Source organism: Macaca fascicularis, chromosome 4, assembly GCF_037993035.2.
Source record: "Macaca fascicularis isolate 582-1 chromosome 4, T2T-MFA8v1.1".
Lineage (NCBI taxonomy): Eukaryota > Metazoa > Chordata > Mammalia > Primates > Cercopithecidae > Macaca > Macaca fascicularis.
Genome location: NC_088378.1, coordinates 13,154,347 through 13,171,402, shown reverse-complemented (window position 1 = coordinate 13,171,402; position 17,056 = coordinate 13,154,347). Strand labels below are relative to the sequence as shown.

The following is a 17,056-nucleotide window of genomic DNA, read 5'->3' as shown; positions in this document are numbered from 1 at the left end:
GCATAATCTGGGTGGGCACATGCCTTAGTCCTGTGGGCTTCATCTCTCAGAGGGGTACAGCTGGAGGAGGTCCACAGCAAGCCCTCTAAAGTGTAGGGTCCCCACTGTCTGGGTCTCAGGGACTTAACACTCTTTTGCACTTCCTACATTCAATCATGTGAAAGTATTTTGTTCAATGTAACTCTGTTACATTTAAAAAAATAAAATGGAACATTAAAATGGTGGTTCTTGTGTGGGGCATGGATAGGTACAACAAAGGAAGCATGAAGACCAGTTAAAAGGCTGTTGCAGTGTTTCAGCAGTAGGTGATATAATGCTTAGAGTAGCGTGATAATAATGAAGATATGGTTTCATCACATTTTTAAAGTAATTCATTGCTATGTTGTTTAAGTTTCATAGGCTCAATATTATTAATTTTCTTAAGAGTTTGTGGAGGCTGGGTGCAGTGGCTCACCCCTATAATGCCAGCACTTTAGAAGGCTGAAGCAGGAGGATTTCTTTAGGCCAGGAGTTTGAGACCAGCCTGGGAAACATAGTGAGACCCCCATCTCAACAAAAAAAAATAAGTAAAAATTAACTGTGTGTCGTGGTGCACAGCTGTGGTCCTAGCTACTTGGGATGCTGAGGCGGGAGGATCACTTGAACCCAGGAGTCCCAGGTAACAGCGAGCTGTGACTGCATCACTGCACTCCAGTCTGGGTGACAGAGCAAGACCCTGTCTTAAAAAAAAAAATTAATTAAAGTTTGTGGGAATTAAGCTTTCTGGCCCATTAATATTTGAAAATGTTTTTACTTTTACCTCAGATTTTGTTACAGTTGATTCAAATATTAGGTTAAAATCATTTTCTTTCATAACTGTGAATGCATGATTCAATTATTTTCTACTATCTGGCATTTATTATGAGAAATCTTGTGCCAGCCTCATTCTTATTCTTTTAGTATGGAACTTGTTTTTTGTTTGTTTGTTTGTTTGTTTGTTTGTTTTATTTTACCCCTCTCTAGGAGCCTTGTTTTTCTTTTTTCCCAGCTTTTTTTTAAACCTATCAAATAGTTAAAAAAAAATAGTACAGAAAATACCATATAACCTTCACCTAGGGTCACGTATTATTAACTTTTTGCCACGATGACCTTCTCTGTTTTTTTCTCTCCTTTTGCTCAACCTCTTGAAAGTTACAAACACTTCACCCCAAAGTACTTTACCATGTTTTTCCTAAGAAGAAGGACATTCTGGGAACTTAAGATGCTCTTATTTATCTTTAGAGTTTGAAATTTCAGCTGGGCATGGCGGCTTACACCTGTAATCCCAGCACTTTGGGAGGCTGAGGCAGGTGGATCACCTGAGGTCAGGAGTTCCAGACCAGCCTGGCCAACATGATGAAACCCCATCTCTACTAAAAATACAAAAAATTAGCTAGGCATGGTGGCATGCGCCTGTAATCCCAGCTACTTGGGAGGTCGAGGCAGGAGGTCAAGGCAGGAGGTGAAGGTTGCAGTGAGCCAGGATTGCGCCACTGCACTTCAACCTGGGCAACAAGAGTGAAGCTCTGCCTCAAAAAAAAAAAAAAAAAAAAAAAAAAAAAAGAAAGAAAAAAAAATTTCACGGTGTATGTCAGAATGTTTCTCTCCCCTATACTTGGGTCTTTTCAACATAAAGATTGAATCTCAAATTACTCTTCTATCATTTCTTTTGTTTCTTCTTCTCTATTATCTCTTATGTCTGTCCTTTTTTTGACCAGTAGTTAAGTGTTAGGCCTTCATCTTAACCTTTTTTCATACACCCTTTCTTTTTTGGTCTTTTTACTTTATATCTTGGAGAGTTCCCTGAACTTATCTTCCAAATAACAAATTTGCCCTTCAGCCCAGTTCTGTTATTCAGTTCTTCTATTGACATGTTTGTTTAGCAGCCATGTTTTTAACTTTCAGTAACTCTTTTGTATTCTCAGATTGTTACTTTAGCTGAGCAACTGGTTCTTACATTATGAGTATTTTATTCTCTGAGGATGTCAATTAAATTTTTAATTAGTTTATTTTCCTCCCTTCTGAATCAGCCACGATCCTAGCAGAAAACGGATGGCACACTCAGATGGGGCGACTAAAGACAAAAAGGACTGTCTACAAAGGTGTATGCAGGATTAAGAGAAACCAATAAGGGATGATGAGCATTCTGAACTAGTGACATCTGGAAGTCACTGTCCCCCCCAAACTTCAGGGGCAAGGGTTGAGTGTAGCTACTGGAACTCAATGAGGTCTGCAGCTATAAGAGAAGCCTGCCTGCCTAACAGGAACTGTGGCCTTCATTAGAGGAATATACCCACTTCTGCCTTCAGAATATTTGTTAGTGCCTCTCTATCATAAACCAAACAGTAAGGGAACCATAATGATACAGTCCGTAATGGTGAGCATTTGAAACACAAAACAGTTCAGAGTAGGGCAGGTACATAATTTGCAAGGGCAACTAGAGCATATCCAGCATACCTGTATTGTGTCTGTTTCATGCTGTTTAGGAAGACATCTTGATGAGTGGATTGAGACTGTGAAAAGAATAGTACTTGGGGCTGATCTGGTAGGATAAGGCAGCAGCAAAAATAAATTGCTGTCGTGAATAGTCAAGGTGAGTGCAGTTGAGAGTCCTGAGGAAGTGTGTATAGGATTTGAGTACTCAAAACTAAGAGATGGAAGAGGAAAGACCGGAGAGAGGAAGAGGTAATAACACAAAGCTATAGCCATAGAAATGAGGCTCTGCCAATGAAATGGCTCCCTTTGAAGAGCTTACGTTCCTTTTTTGTTTTCTTTGAGTTTGGAGGACAGTCATCATATTTAGCATTCAGTTTTGGGGAATTTTCTCTCCTATTTTTACTATCTTTTACCTCCAAAATGTCCATAAAAGACATCTACCCTTGATGACTGCACATTAATGATGCTCTGTGGAGTGACAGCAGGGTGGGCACTGTGCAGGAGGGTGCCATGGGAGCTCAGGGAAGTTGGTCATGGTGTGGAGGAGCTGCAGTGACAATGATACAATCCCTTTGTGCCCAGAGAGACTGGAGACCTACAGATGGGGAGGGGTAGTTGTAGTGAGTGAGGGGGCATTGAGATTCAAGCTGTTTTTTTGAACAGCAAGGGCTGGAGGATGGTGGGACATCCAGACTACAGGCTCTTGGAGTTATATACTCTTTCCCTCTTCAGAAAAGCAACCAGATTAAATTGTATTAGAATGGGCCAGGCGTGGTGGCTCATGACTGTAATCCCAGCACTTGGGAGGCCGAGGCAGGTGGATCACGAGGTCAGGAGATCGAGGCCATCCTGGCTAACATGCTGAAACCCCATCTCTACTAAAAATACAAAAAATTAGCTGGGCGTGGTGGCGGGCGCCTGTAGTCCCAGGTACTTGGGAGACTGAGGCAGGAGAATGGCGTGAACCCAGGGGGCAAAGCTTGTAGTGAGCCGACATCGCGCCACTGCACTCCAGCCTGGGTGACACAGCAAGACTCCGTCTCAAACAAACAAACAAAAACTTATATTAGAATGAAAGGTGAATAGTATACATTTTGAAAGTAGGCCTGTCTGAGGAAACGTAATTGGTTTTGCGAATATTGCACCAGAAGAACCAGGGCCAAGGAGATAATAAGATGATGATGGCTTTTTGCTTTTTTCCCCCAGATCTGAGAGTTTCTTTCATATTCTGGCATCTGTTTGCTACTTCAAGTGTGACTTACATTTGCTGTACTGTAAGTCTTCATTGACACTTGACCCAGGCAAATCCATTTTTCTCTACATAGTCTCTCTGAAACTTTTAAGCTTAGCACTGTCTTTCACTATTGCAGCATGTTTCTGTTTGGAATGGTCATTATTTCTTCCCTTTTAAAAATAATATCCATTTATATCTGTTGGTTATTCAAGTGGTATGGGTGTGTCCTCCGTTTGAGGTATCTTCATGAGCCTCTTTTTTCTGCTTCATATCACACATACCTGAAAACAGAAGACTATAGTTGACTTGTTTAGTTTCATCTTATTTTTATTAAAATTTAAATGCCATCACATGATCTCAGTGCTATGATACATGTCTGGATCTTTGTTACTTGAATTGGTCAATATTTCCTAAGGGAAATAGAGTAGACCCACATATAATTCCCATCTACTTTCTTTTTCATTTTATCCCAGAGGGATCCACATTCCTTCCTTACCCTAACTCACTGCAGGGAGACAGAGAGAAATAATAGCCCTCTTCCCCTACTGCTCCAATAAAAATCACAACAAATCATAGTGACTTAAAAAAAAAAAAAAATCACGAAACAGCAAACCTTCGTGATTTAAAAATAAGCAAGCTTGTGTTTTGCTTCTTCCCTGTGAGGAAGCTACAGCAAAGGCTCTAGGGAGAGAGAGTTTGGTAGAAATCACAAGTGTGTGTATTTTTGTTTTAGTTTATGGACATATTATTAGGCCAGAAATCAAGATACAGGATCTAACAAAGGCTTTGTATTACCTGTCAATATATGTGTTAGTTGGAAATAATTGATTTGAATGTAGAACCAGGAACTGTTGTATTAGTTTCATAATTTTACCTTTCACTGAGTATGGATAGTAGTGATTCTTTTATTCCTCTTAAATTTGCCTCTTTTAAGATTTAAGGGGTGATCTTACTCTTAGTTTAGGCTCTTACGTTAGACAAAAAGGAGTTCTAACTTTGTAAAATACCTTCAGTGTATTGGTTTTAGATTCTAATTATAGATAATATCTTCTATTATAATAGAGAAAAGGTACAGTAATAATTTCAATATTTTAAAGTAATATCAAAGTAATTAATATTTTAAAGAAATTTTTTTTTGTATTTTAATAAGGGGTCAATAGTTTAAGACACCAAGAATATTACAATCACATATGTCAGAAAGACGAATGTGTGATCCAGAGTCTTTTCTACACCTGAACACACATTTATTTTATTTTTTGGCCTGCAACCTTGTCCTTATTACAGTGGCCCAATATCTTGCTTTTCTTTGTTTTTTAATCCTCTAGTCATCTTGTTATACATTTGAAGCTATTTAAGAAAGAAAAATGACTCTGCTTCAGAGTTTCCTCCCTATGTCTTCATGATCAAATAGAAAGGAATGTGTGAGAGGGACAATTGGGTGATTTTTAAAAACCAAGTGAATTTATATTTTAGTTATTTCAATCACAGTGAATTGTTACTTCTTTCAAAATTGGAAAAATAAAAAGAAATCTCTGAAAATTGAATGAGTAAATGGAAACAGGAAAAGAAGAAACTAAATAACAATAGTTATTCTTAATCTGAGAATCATCATAATAAATAATAGTATTAGAGGAAAATAATATTTTTTTATAAACCTGTAAGAACACTGATAGTGATAATGATTCTCAGGTATGCCTATAGTTAAGGAAAATATATGCTTATAAAGGTTATGAAAATAGATGTAAAACTGGGAAATAATAGGAATAGAGAACTGAAAAAGAGTTAATGGGCTATTCAATTCGGGAACTTAGAGAGGGATTGAAAATAAGTGCAAAATTTTGCAATTCAAATAGCACAATTTCTTATGTGACAGGTAACCTATGTTACATACTTGATGAGGAAAACAAGAGGACACAGTACTATTCTTGGTAACTATTTTTAAATTGTCACAGTATGTAATATGAAGACATGCAGGCAACTAGAGTGTAGAAAGTAAAACAGAGGACTGGTTATTGTTGCTGTTGTTGCTGTTTTGCCTGTTACATATGTAGAGATTGCTAAATTGTTACTAGTTTATCACCACACAGATTTTGCCAACATGAAAGTATACTGTTAGCCATATAGACTTGTTTATACTTCATATAATCTATGCTTGCTCTTCCTTCCTTCCTTCCTTCCTTCCTTCCTTCCTTCCTTCCTTCCTTCCTTCCTTCCTTCCTTCCTTCCTTCTTTCCTTCTCTCTCTGTCTCTCTCTCCCTCGCTCCGTCTCTCCCTCTCCCTCACCCCACCTCTCTCTCTTCTCTTCTCTTCTTTCATTTGATATTTTTTATGTCCCATGTTTTGATTTGGTGATGGATGATGAACTGTGGCTTTCAGATTTTCCTTTTGTTCTAAAGTACATACTATCCTAAATCATTTTCTATTTTGGTGTTAATTAGTACATCATTGGGCAGAGTATTGTCTAGGTAGCTGAATCCATGATGCTTTGGGGCTAAATACACTATTTTCCATTATAGCCTGATATGTGGACTAGGTCACCTTTCGGTTTATTGACTCTGAGCTAACTCTGGAGTCATCTATAAACCTTTATTTATCATCTTGGCATATAATCAAGAACATAAGGGTATAGCTGTTTGAGGATTTGAATGATCATAGCCTGCAGGAAAAAAAGGGGGCAGTGGGGGAAACTCTAGAAGTTGACAGATATCAATCAAGCCAGTTTAGTGACAAGGCTAAATACTGGTTCACTAAGATTCTAAGACTATTTCATGATGATTTTACCATTCATTGTTAATTTCCATGTCATGAATTTCAGTTCTTTAGATCCAAAATCTATACATGGCTTAATTTTATTTTTTCTATTTAATTCAGCATTGATATGGGTAGAGTAAAAGGCTACAAGTTGGGGTAAAATAAATGAAAATCTAATTTTTTTTAGTTTTTTTGGCTTTTTTCTTCTTTTTTAAAAGGATAACTATTTTCAGACATTTTTGGGTACCAGACAACTTGTAGAAGGTATTTTTCTTCTTTTGAAATGCATTAACTTCACAATATATAATGAACAGCTTTGTGTGTAAGTGGTTAAAACTCCCCTGGTGAGGAATTTGTAGATTGAGTAGAAAGACAATCAAATTAAAAGATGGTAACACAAGACATATTTGAATCAAAGTATCATCAAAAGTTTAAAAGCAAAAGGATCAGCAAGGGTACATAGGAAAATGCAAAGGGGAAACAGTAGTAATCACAGCATTAATCTCAGAGAAGACCTCAGGATTCAAGGATTAGGCAAAACTCATCTTCACTGGCAAGATAGTGAGTTCTCAGTCGGGATGAGCAGACAGTTCCCCAGCTGTGGTTCCCTAAATTTTGATTGCTGTGTCTCCATGAACATTTCCATATCATCTCTATCCCCTCTGGTCCCATCACTGTAATTGAGTTGCCTATTGGGTATGGCTCATGGAAAATTTGGGGCAAGTCGTTGGTCTTTGCAGCCTGCTGGCCTTCCCCCTAACCCCCTGCCCAAGGGCAGACTTCCTCTCTTTTCTCATGTGCTCCCTCCCACCACCCCAACCTCCTACTTATTTCTCTTCAAACAGTTATTCCTGAGCCTATCTTGGCAGTTTCCTTCTCTTCTTCTCTCTAATATAGAGGTGTGTCTCTACCCTGGCTGACAGACATATTCATGCTCCCCTCTCAGGCCAGAAGCCTGCCCGACCTCTGCAAGGTGATTTTCTAGGACTCAGACAGGGAGGGCAGTGACCAAGGGCTGTTTCTCTCTGCAGGAAGACTTTATTACCCGTTCATTTGGTATAATGTCAGATATCTTGTTCTCCCTGAGACCAACTATGAAGTGTGTTTCAAACTTTGCAGATGAAGTTGTATATTTACCTTCATACAGCAGTCCTACCTTATCTATGGTTTCACTTCCCTTGCTTTCGCTTACCAGCAGTACAGTGTAATAAGGTATTTTGAGAGAGAGAGAGACCACATTCACATAATCTTTATTACAGTATATTCCTATAATTATTCTATTTTATTGTTACTTAATGTTTTTAATTTCTTACTGGGCCTAATTTCTAAATTAAGCTTTATCATAGCCATATATGTATAAGAGAAAACATAGTACATAGGGGGTTCAGTTACTACCTGTGGTTTCACACATTTATGGGGGTCTTGGAATGTGTACCCCACAGATACCAGGGGACTACTGTGTATTAATTCATGTTGTAATACACCTTTTTCTCTGTCTCTCTCTCTCACACGCACACACCACCTTAAAATTTTTATATATGACTTCTCATAGTGTTTTGGTTAAAGATAAATGTGTTTACATGGCCTCACATAATTAATCATCCAAACTGGGACACTGTGAGAGAAGGGATTACGCCAAGTCAACAGGGGTAAGCCAAGATGAATAGTCAGCCTCCCTGCAGGGCCCTCCGTGGTCTGGCTGCTGACCTCGGCAGCCTCATCTTGTGATGTGCTCTTCCTCGCTCTGTGCACCCCAGACTTAGAGGCCCTCTTTGCTTGCTGCTTATGTTTGCTCAAAAGCCTTTGACATGCTTTTTCCTTTACCTGGACAGAGCTTTGCCTCTGCTCTCTTATTCATCTAATAAACTCCCCCTGTTCATTTTTCAGATTTCTTTCAATGCTAACTTCCTCAAGAATGCCTTCTAGGCTGGGCGTGGTGGCTCATGGCTGTAGTCCCAGCTACCTGGGAGGCTGAGGCGGGAGGATCGCTTGAGAGTAGGAGTTCAAGGCTGCAGTGAGCCGTGACTACCCCGCTGCACTCCAGTCTGGGTGACAGAATAAGACCCTGTCTCTTAAAAAGAAAGCCTTCTAGAGCTTCCCTAACTTGATCCGTTCTCTCTCATTATTTCTCAGAGCACCATATTTTACCATGCTTACATAATTCTTGGATTAATTTCTGTCCTCCACTAAAGTGAGGTTTAATGTAGGTAGAGACCATATCAGGGTTTTCTCATCATTTATTTTTTTGTTACTCATTAGGCACATAGTAAAAACTAAATAAATATTTGTTAGATTAATTTTTTTTTTTTTTTGAGACAGGATCTCGCTCTGTTGCCCAGGCTGGCGTGCAGTGGTGCGTTCTCAGCTCACTGCAACCTCTGCCTCCTGGGCTCAAGCCATCTTCCCACCTCAGCCTCCCGAAGAGCTAGGACTACAGGTGTATGCCACTATGCCTGGCTAATTTTTGTATTTTTAGTAGAGATGAGGTTTCACCATGTTGCCCAGGCTGGTCGCGAACTCCTGACCTCAAGCAATCTACCTGCTTCCATCTCCCAGAGTGCTGGGATTACAGGTGTGAGCCACCTTACCCAGCAGGTTAATTAATTTAAAAGAGGAAGATGAATATCAAGTTTGCTGCATATTCCGAAATATTTAGGTAGAATTAATTCTGATGCATCCCCTTTAATTTTTGCTTAAAATACATAGTACAATTTTCATTTATAACAAAGTGTTCAAAATTTAAAATTTTTATTTTACATGTTATACACAAATATAAAATTTCTACATATTAAATTCGTTGAAAAAAGTTTTTGGTCAAGGCTGTTTTTTTCTTAGATAGCATGCCTGTCTATTATTTAGGTTTAATACATGGAATCAGATGTGGTTTCACAGGTATCTATATTAGTACATTGTTCTTTTTTCCTAAGGGAAATGTAAAATTAGGAGTAACTTACTGTTGCTTTAATTTCAGATTATGTACATTTTAAAGTCAGATATACAACTGAGTTATGAATAATGTGTGTGAGGTATTTCAAAAAGTAAAATGCGTTTTTAAAGAAATTGTTAACTTTCTGAGTAGCAATTTAATCACAAATTAAATCAGGGTTCATATACATGTATTGATTTAACCATTTAAATGTATTTGATTTGAAATTGGTCTGTCCTGATGCAAGGACTGGGAGGGGAGGATAGAAAGAGCAGTGGATACTTTTCCTGGAGACATTGAAAGTTGCCTGGCATAAATTTAACACAGAGAGAAGGAAGATTATGTCATTATTCCTGATTCCCTTGGTCATTCATCTTGTGGAGAACAATTACTACATTCCAGTAACAAGTTTTCTGAAGCTTACTAATAGCTCTATGACACATTAAGTACTGATCTCATTTAATTATAATTTAAGTGAGATTAAATTATTCTATGTAGTTAAAGTAGAATCGAGCATCCTACAGATGCTGCACTAATTATAGTTATTGATGGCCTACTTTTTGTGACCTAAAAAGGTAAATGAGTGAGGGAATTGTCTTTGCCTTTGAGGAATTTTCCTTCTAAAATAGATTAGTTCACTGTCATTGCTGTTTATTTTCACCTAACACTTTTCTAGACTCTTCATAAAACTGCACAGTACTGAACTAATCAATAGAAAAGGCAGATGAATATTCTCCCAAAGGAAAAAAGACTTGGCAGGTCAAATCAAGCATGTCAGATCTCTCTTCCCACTCCAATTAGGAATTGTAAAGTCTGGCCGGGCGCCGTGGCTCAAGCCTGTAATCCCAGCACTTTGGGAGGCCAAGACGGGTGGATCACGAGGTCAGGAGATCGAGACCATCCTGGCTAACATGGTGAAACCCCGTCTCTACTAAAAAATACAAAAAAAACTAGCCAGGTGAGGTGGCGGGCGCCTGTAGTCCTGGCTACTCGGGAGGCTGAGGCAGGAGAATGGCGTAAACCTGGGAGATGGAGCTTGCAGTGAGCTGAGATCTGGCCACTGCACCCAGCCTGGGCGACAGAGCGAGACTCTGTCTCAAAAAAAAAAAAAAAAGAAAAGAAATTGTAAAGTTTTATAAACAGGTGCTTTAAGCAAAAGATGGGATCTATGGATCAGGATACATATACAAGACACTAATTTTAAAAGCTATTACATTTCTTAAAATATTTCTCTAAAAATTCTCCTTTTAAATTTTTTAGAATCTATTCTAGAAAAAAAATTATCCTTTGTTAATGTTTTATTTAGTGGTGTGGCTTTTTCCACAGATTAGATTGTTTACTCCTTCATCTAAAGTGTGTGTGTGTGTGTGTGTGTGTGTGTTTACACGTATGTGTGTTTCTCTTTTTTGTTGTTTGTTATTGTTTGTTAATCTATGATTAACAGAGGCCTAGCTTTGGTGCTTTCAGGCTGAGAACTAAAGGGATGATTTGTAGAAAACCAAAGTAGGTCAAAGAGTACCATGGTGTAGCAAAGGGGAAGTCCCTGAGTTTAGTCACATTGTCTTGCCTCTGGTGGAGTTCACGTTCATTGTTACAGTCTAGGCCTGTCTTCCTGTGAGTGGACGACATCTTCAAATTGCAGAAAAGTCTCGGGAATATTATCATAAGTAACTTTTTAAAACAATATGTTATTGTAAGTTATTTGAAGAGCCAGTAGGGGCAGCAAAGGAAAAATAAAAATGTAGAACTGAATTTATCCCTAAATTAATTTCATAGATCAAAAGCAAAAATATGCATGAATATGACAGCTTCTCTAAGTATGATGTAAGGAGTACTGTGTGGGTCTCTGTGGGATGGAAACTAGCATTTCAAATTTTGCCCGCCTTGTGCTTGCTTCAGCAGTACATATGCCAAAGTTGGAATGATACAGAGAAAATTAACATGCCCCTGCGCAAGAATGACATGCAAATGTGTAAGCATTCCATATTTTAAAAATAAAAATGCAAACAAAATTTTGCCCTCTTATTCTGCTTTTTTATATATAGCCGTTATGGAAGTGACCATGTTTTGAAATCAAGGAGCTGTTTCAGGCTTTAGCAATCCATGTCATGTTCTGAAAATATGCAACTGAATAAACATTAAAAGCAAACTTACTGATCATTGCAGTAGCAACTATCACACTTTTATGAAACACCATTTTGTGTCTGCTTGGCTATGATTAAGCAGTACTATTAGAATCCAGGAATGTACTCTGGCTAGCTTCAAAGATCTTAGACTGTTTTTTGAATCTCAAAGTTAAAATGAATTTATCTTAAAATTAAATTTTAAGAAATAGCTTCCTTAGGTTGGTTAAATGTTAAGAGTTATTATCTGTAAATTATATGTGTGTGTGTGTTTGTATATATATATATATGAAGTGATATATATGGAGTTATATAAATTTTGAAAAACTTCATTTTAAATTTGGTGTTTCCTCAAATATAGTATACTTGATATTTTGGATTATGTTATCTCTTACAGCAGGTTTATTCTCTGACTAAATTTCCTTTGTTTAGGTACCCCCCCACCCACCCACCCTTTATACGGGCAAGACACCCATGAGAATATTAAGCCTTTTAGCTCAGAGTTTTACTGAAGTTATTTTCTATTCTTGTATTTGCCAAGAATTGCTGACAACTTAAAAAGCTGTCATACAAGTGAACACCAGTTGCCTAGATTGTTTGATGATTTTGGTCAAGTGTGGATCGGGATTTCCTGTCATTTTTCTTCCTCTTCTGGGGATGCATTGCTTCTATCTCTGAGCAATTGTTTACTTGGAAAGAAAAAACAAAGCAAGGTCACTAGATCTAAATTACTTTGACTTCTGTGCCAAATGAAACTTTTCTTCTGTTATGTGTTACAATGTTTGGCATCTTTTGGCATCTAGAAAGAGATAAGCAGTTAGGAGGAGAATGTGGGATTATTTAAGAGAGATTTTTTCTGAGCTGAATTCTCACTCTTTCTGTACAGTCACACATCTCCTAATGATGGACATACGTTCTGAGAAATGTCATTAGGCAATTTTGTCATTGGGCAAACATCACAGAGTGTACTTACATAAACCTAGATGGTATAGCCTACTGCACGCCTAGGCTATGTGGTGTAACCTAGTGTTCCCAGGCTACAAACCTGTATAGCATGTTACTGTACTGAATCCACACTGGCAGTTGTAACACAATGGTAATTATTTGTATATCTAAATATATCTAAGCCTGGGCAACATGGTGAAACCCCATCTCTACAAAAATACAAAAATTAGTCCTGTGTGGTGGTGTGTGCCTGTAGTTCCAGCTACTTGGGAGGCTGAGGTGGGAGGATCACTTGAACTCAGGAGGTCAAGGCTGCAGTGAGCTGTGATCATGCTATTACACTCCAGCCTAGGCAACAGAGCGAGGCCCTGCCTCAAAAAATTAATTAATATATCTAAACATAGGAAAAGTATAGTTAAAAAAAAAGATACCATACAATATTAGGGGACCCTGTTGCATATGCAGTGCATCATTGACTGAAACATCATGTGTTACATGATTGAACCTCATCTAGAGACAGCCAGTTCCTTCTCTTGGGCTGAAACATGTTCCTGGAATTCATGTGATATAGCAGATTATCATCAAGAGAAACTCATTTTCCTATGGATTATATGATCCAGCAGCTTGGAATACATTTCTGAATTCTTTGTGTTTTGGGGTATAGCTGAATGAAGTTTTTAGTATGTCAAAGGGAGACATGTTTTAAAAAGTTGGCATTCTACTAAAAGTATTGTAATTGCTTGCTGAATGAAGGGGATAATCCTTGAGACTGCCTTTAAATACTAGGAGTTCCTGCAGGACAGCCTGAATATTTTTTCTGGATCATGAAATGAACAACTGGGTTCCAGAAGATAAGAGAAGTATGAACTTCGGAGCAGAGGCAGATCCTTCAATAAGAGGAACCTTTCTTTAGAAACAGTAATTGAGTTTTGGGAATTGATGTCAGTCTGGAATGTGTTTGGCTGCAAATAACAAAAAACCCTACTATGTAGTAGAAACAGATAGGGGTCTGCCTCCACAAGAAGTCTTAATTAGGCAGTCCAGAGCTGATGTGATGTTCAACTACATTAATAAAAGCCCACTGCCATCCTTAGAATGTGATTTGTATCAAGGTTGTAAAAAGGCTGTTGTACCTTCAGGCATCACTATATTTCTGGCATCTATTGTTGTGTAACAAAATTTCCCTAAAACATATCAGATTAAAACAATAAATATTAATTATCTCACATAGTTTCTGAGGGTTGAAAATTCAGGAATGGCTTAGCTGGGAGGTTCTGGCTCAGGGTCCCTTATGAGGTTGCAGTCAAGATACCAGCTGGGGCTGCAGTCCTCTGAAGGCTTGTTTGAGCTGGAGATCTGCTTTCTAAACTAACTCACATGACTGTCAGCAGGAGGATTCAGTTCCTTACCATAGGGATCTCTCTACAGGGTTCAAGGCATGGCAGTGGGCTTCTCTCAGAGCAAATGATCTGAGAGAGAGGGGAGGGTCTAGAGTGTGTGTGTCAGGGGAGGGAGAGGACAGATGGAGATAAGAACAAGATGGAAGTTGCAATGTCTTTTATAACCTAATCTTGGAAGTGAGCTATCACTCCTGCCATATTCTTTTTTCACAGAACCCTGATACAGTATGGGAAGGGACTATACAAGGAAGTAGTCCCTTCAGTAGGCAGGCATCATTGGGAGCCATCTTGGAAGCTGCCTCCTACACATCACAAATATGTGCTACACAGCGAGAAGGAAAGGAGACAGTGCTAGCAGACTTCTGTTTGTATCTCATTGGTGATAACTGTGTAACATAGCTTCTCAAGGGAGGCTGGGAAGTCAGGTGTTTAACTTTCATAGCCTCTGTAGTAGAGACAGACAGAAGGAAGCTGGAAATGGAACTTGGGTTAGCCTACTGTCCATTTTCTGCCACTACCAGGGCATTTGATGACAGTGACTACTTTTAATTTGCCTGTATTGCCTGTTCTTAGAGTTAATGATGCATCTTGTAGGAGATTAGAAGTAGCCCAGAAAATTGCTTTTTGTGGTTGTTGTCTTTCCGAGACAAGGTCTTGCTCTGTCACCCAGGCTGGAGTGCAGCGGCATGATCATGGCTCACAGCAGCCTCAACCTCCTGGGCACAGGTTATCCTCCTGTCTCAGCCTTTCCAAGTAGCTGGGAAAGGTGTAGGCTACCATGCCTCACTAATTTTTAAATTACTTGTAAAGATGAGGTCTCCCTGTGTTGCTCAGGCTGGTCTCAAACTCCTGAGTTCAAGCAGTCTTCCTGCCTTGGCCTCCCAAAGTGTTGGGATTACAGGCATGAGCCACTGCACCCAGTGAAAATTACCTTTTTAAAAGTGTGGTGGTTTCTCTAGTTGTTTTAGAAATAAAGTTCTCACTGGCACCTAGCTAACAGAAATAACTAAAGGTTACTAAATTGTGAATCATAAGTAGTTTGTTGTGAGGAAATTTTAGGTTGTTTTCTCCTTTGTATTCTTCTACATTTGTTGGCATAAAATATTTTGGCAGTAAAAATTCTGAAATCTAAAACTATACCCAATGCCTATGTTTTCAGATCTAAAAAGAAAAATTCTTCCCAACCACAAACATACTGAGTACCTACCATATATCATGGACAATTAGTATAGATCTTACACAATTTTTGGAAATTTAAAAATAATCTCTGTTAGGCACTATCTTATTTAGTGATAATTTTTTTGTAATGGTTACTAGACTTCTGTGAACCATATTGTTGATTGAAATAACCATTCTGGTTTCCTTTTTTTTTTTTTTTTTTTTGAGATGGAGTCTCACTCTGTTGCCCCCAGGCTGGAGTGCAGTGGCGTGATCTAGGCTCACTGCAGCCTCCACCTCCTGGGTTCAAGCAGTTCTCTGCCTCAGCCTCCCAAGTAGCTGGGATTACAGGTGCCTGCCACCACACCCGGCTAATTTATTTGTATTTTTAGTAGAGACAAGGTTTCACCATCTTGGCCGGGCTGGTCTTGAGCTCCTGGCCTCGTGATCCACCCGCCTCAGCCCCCCAAAGTGCTTGGATTACAGACATGAGCCACTGTACCCGGCTACCATTATTTTTATTATATATTCTTTCATTAGTTAATACCAAATTACATTTCTGAAAAATACCACACAACTTGAAAACAAGAAAGTAGAGTCTGAAAAACTAGGGACCCAAGAAGGATTGGAGAGGAAAGTGAAGAGAGTTAGATGCAAAAAATAAATTGAAGGGAGATGAGGACCAGGATTATCCTACTCTCCCTTTCCTCTTTTCACCCAGGGACCAGGTAGAAAGAGGATTCTCTCTTCAGGAAGGAGAAGCACGTGGCTATTAGCAGGTAGAGGTGAGGATTAGAACCTTGTGTGGGCAGATGTCATGCCTCAAAAACGTATCCATATGTTCCGGACAAACGGCTGGTTCCATAGATATACTGGAACAACTGTTCACCTTCTTGAAGAAAAGTATGAAGTTTGGACCTACCTCATACTAACAAATAGAACTGCTATTTAATTTGACCTTCAGTTAGGGAAGGTCTTTTAAAGCATAAAAACAAAGGAAGAAAGCTTTAATGGAAAAGATAGTTTTGATTGCATAAAAATTAAGTACATCAAAAAGCACCTTAAATTTAAAATATAAACCATAAGTTGGAAAAATGAGTTGTATCATGTATGAAAAAGGTTAATATTCTTAATGTATAAAGAAGTTTATAAAATCAATAAGAAAAAGCAAAAGACAAAAATAGAAAAATGGATGTTATAAATAAAAGCTTTGAACAAGTGTGCCAAAAAGCTCAGCTTCACAATGACAGAAGAAATGTTTTGGGGGACTATTATTTCTTTTGTGCCTGCTATCTTAGTAGATTGTCTTTCAGGAGATAATCCTCGTGTGGGTCAGGATGTTATAAACCAGGCTTTCTTATACACTGCTTATAGACACGTAAATTGGTGTAACACAATTTTATATTTTTATCAGTAATTCCACTTAGGGCAAAAATAATACTTACTCCCAATAGAGCTCTAAAGGAATTCTTTACTGTATTTTTTAAGAATTATAAAAAATCAGGTATAAAAATATCTTTTGAAACTGTGTGTTTCACCTTTAGACGGTATCACTCTCTTCTGTTAAACTGAGAAAATTAATGAACTTCTTTTTTCCTTCCTCTTACCTCCTATTTTTGTTAGGTTATTATTTTAATATTCTTAAGATTTATGACATTTAAGTTCTATTCCATCATCCTAACTTCTAGAGTTAGTCTCAGTTTCTATATTTAAGTAAATTTGTTGTTCATCATTGGTATGAATAATCGGCAGAAAATTAAATTGACAATTACTTAGATCTGTGTTCAGGGAATTTTTCCCAGATTCTCCCCAAAAAAATTAAGAAAAAAAGGAAAAGAAATGTCTTGCCAATAATATTAAAAATATAAAAAATTGACTAGGATAAAACTGGGACAAGAAGTAATTCCAAAATAAAGATGAAAACTACTAAAATTGCACAAAGTAAATGTAATTGCCCAGACCCAGAAGGAAAACCCAAACCTGTTAAATTTGTCTACATTTGGTTTATTTTAAAGGGTATTTAAAAGCTACCACTTTTTAAATTCCTGAAGTATGCATATTTATT

The 17,056-nt window shown here is 38.1% G+C and overlaps 1 protein-coding gene and 1 non-coding gene across 3 annotated transcripts in view; both read left to right on the top strand.

Moving 5' to 3' along the window:
* Positions 1–17,056, top strand: part of SESN1 (sestrin 1) — a 107,729-nt gene that overhangs the window by 24,963 nt on the left and 65,710 nt on the right. The gene's annotated exons all lie outside the window — the stretch shown is intronic.
* LOC123573163 (U6 spliceosomal RNA) lies at positions 11,252–11,356 on the top strand. The gene has a single exon (XR_006697908.1). It is a non-coding gene; the product is annotated as a U6 spliceosomal RNA (small nuclear RNA).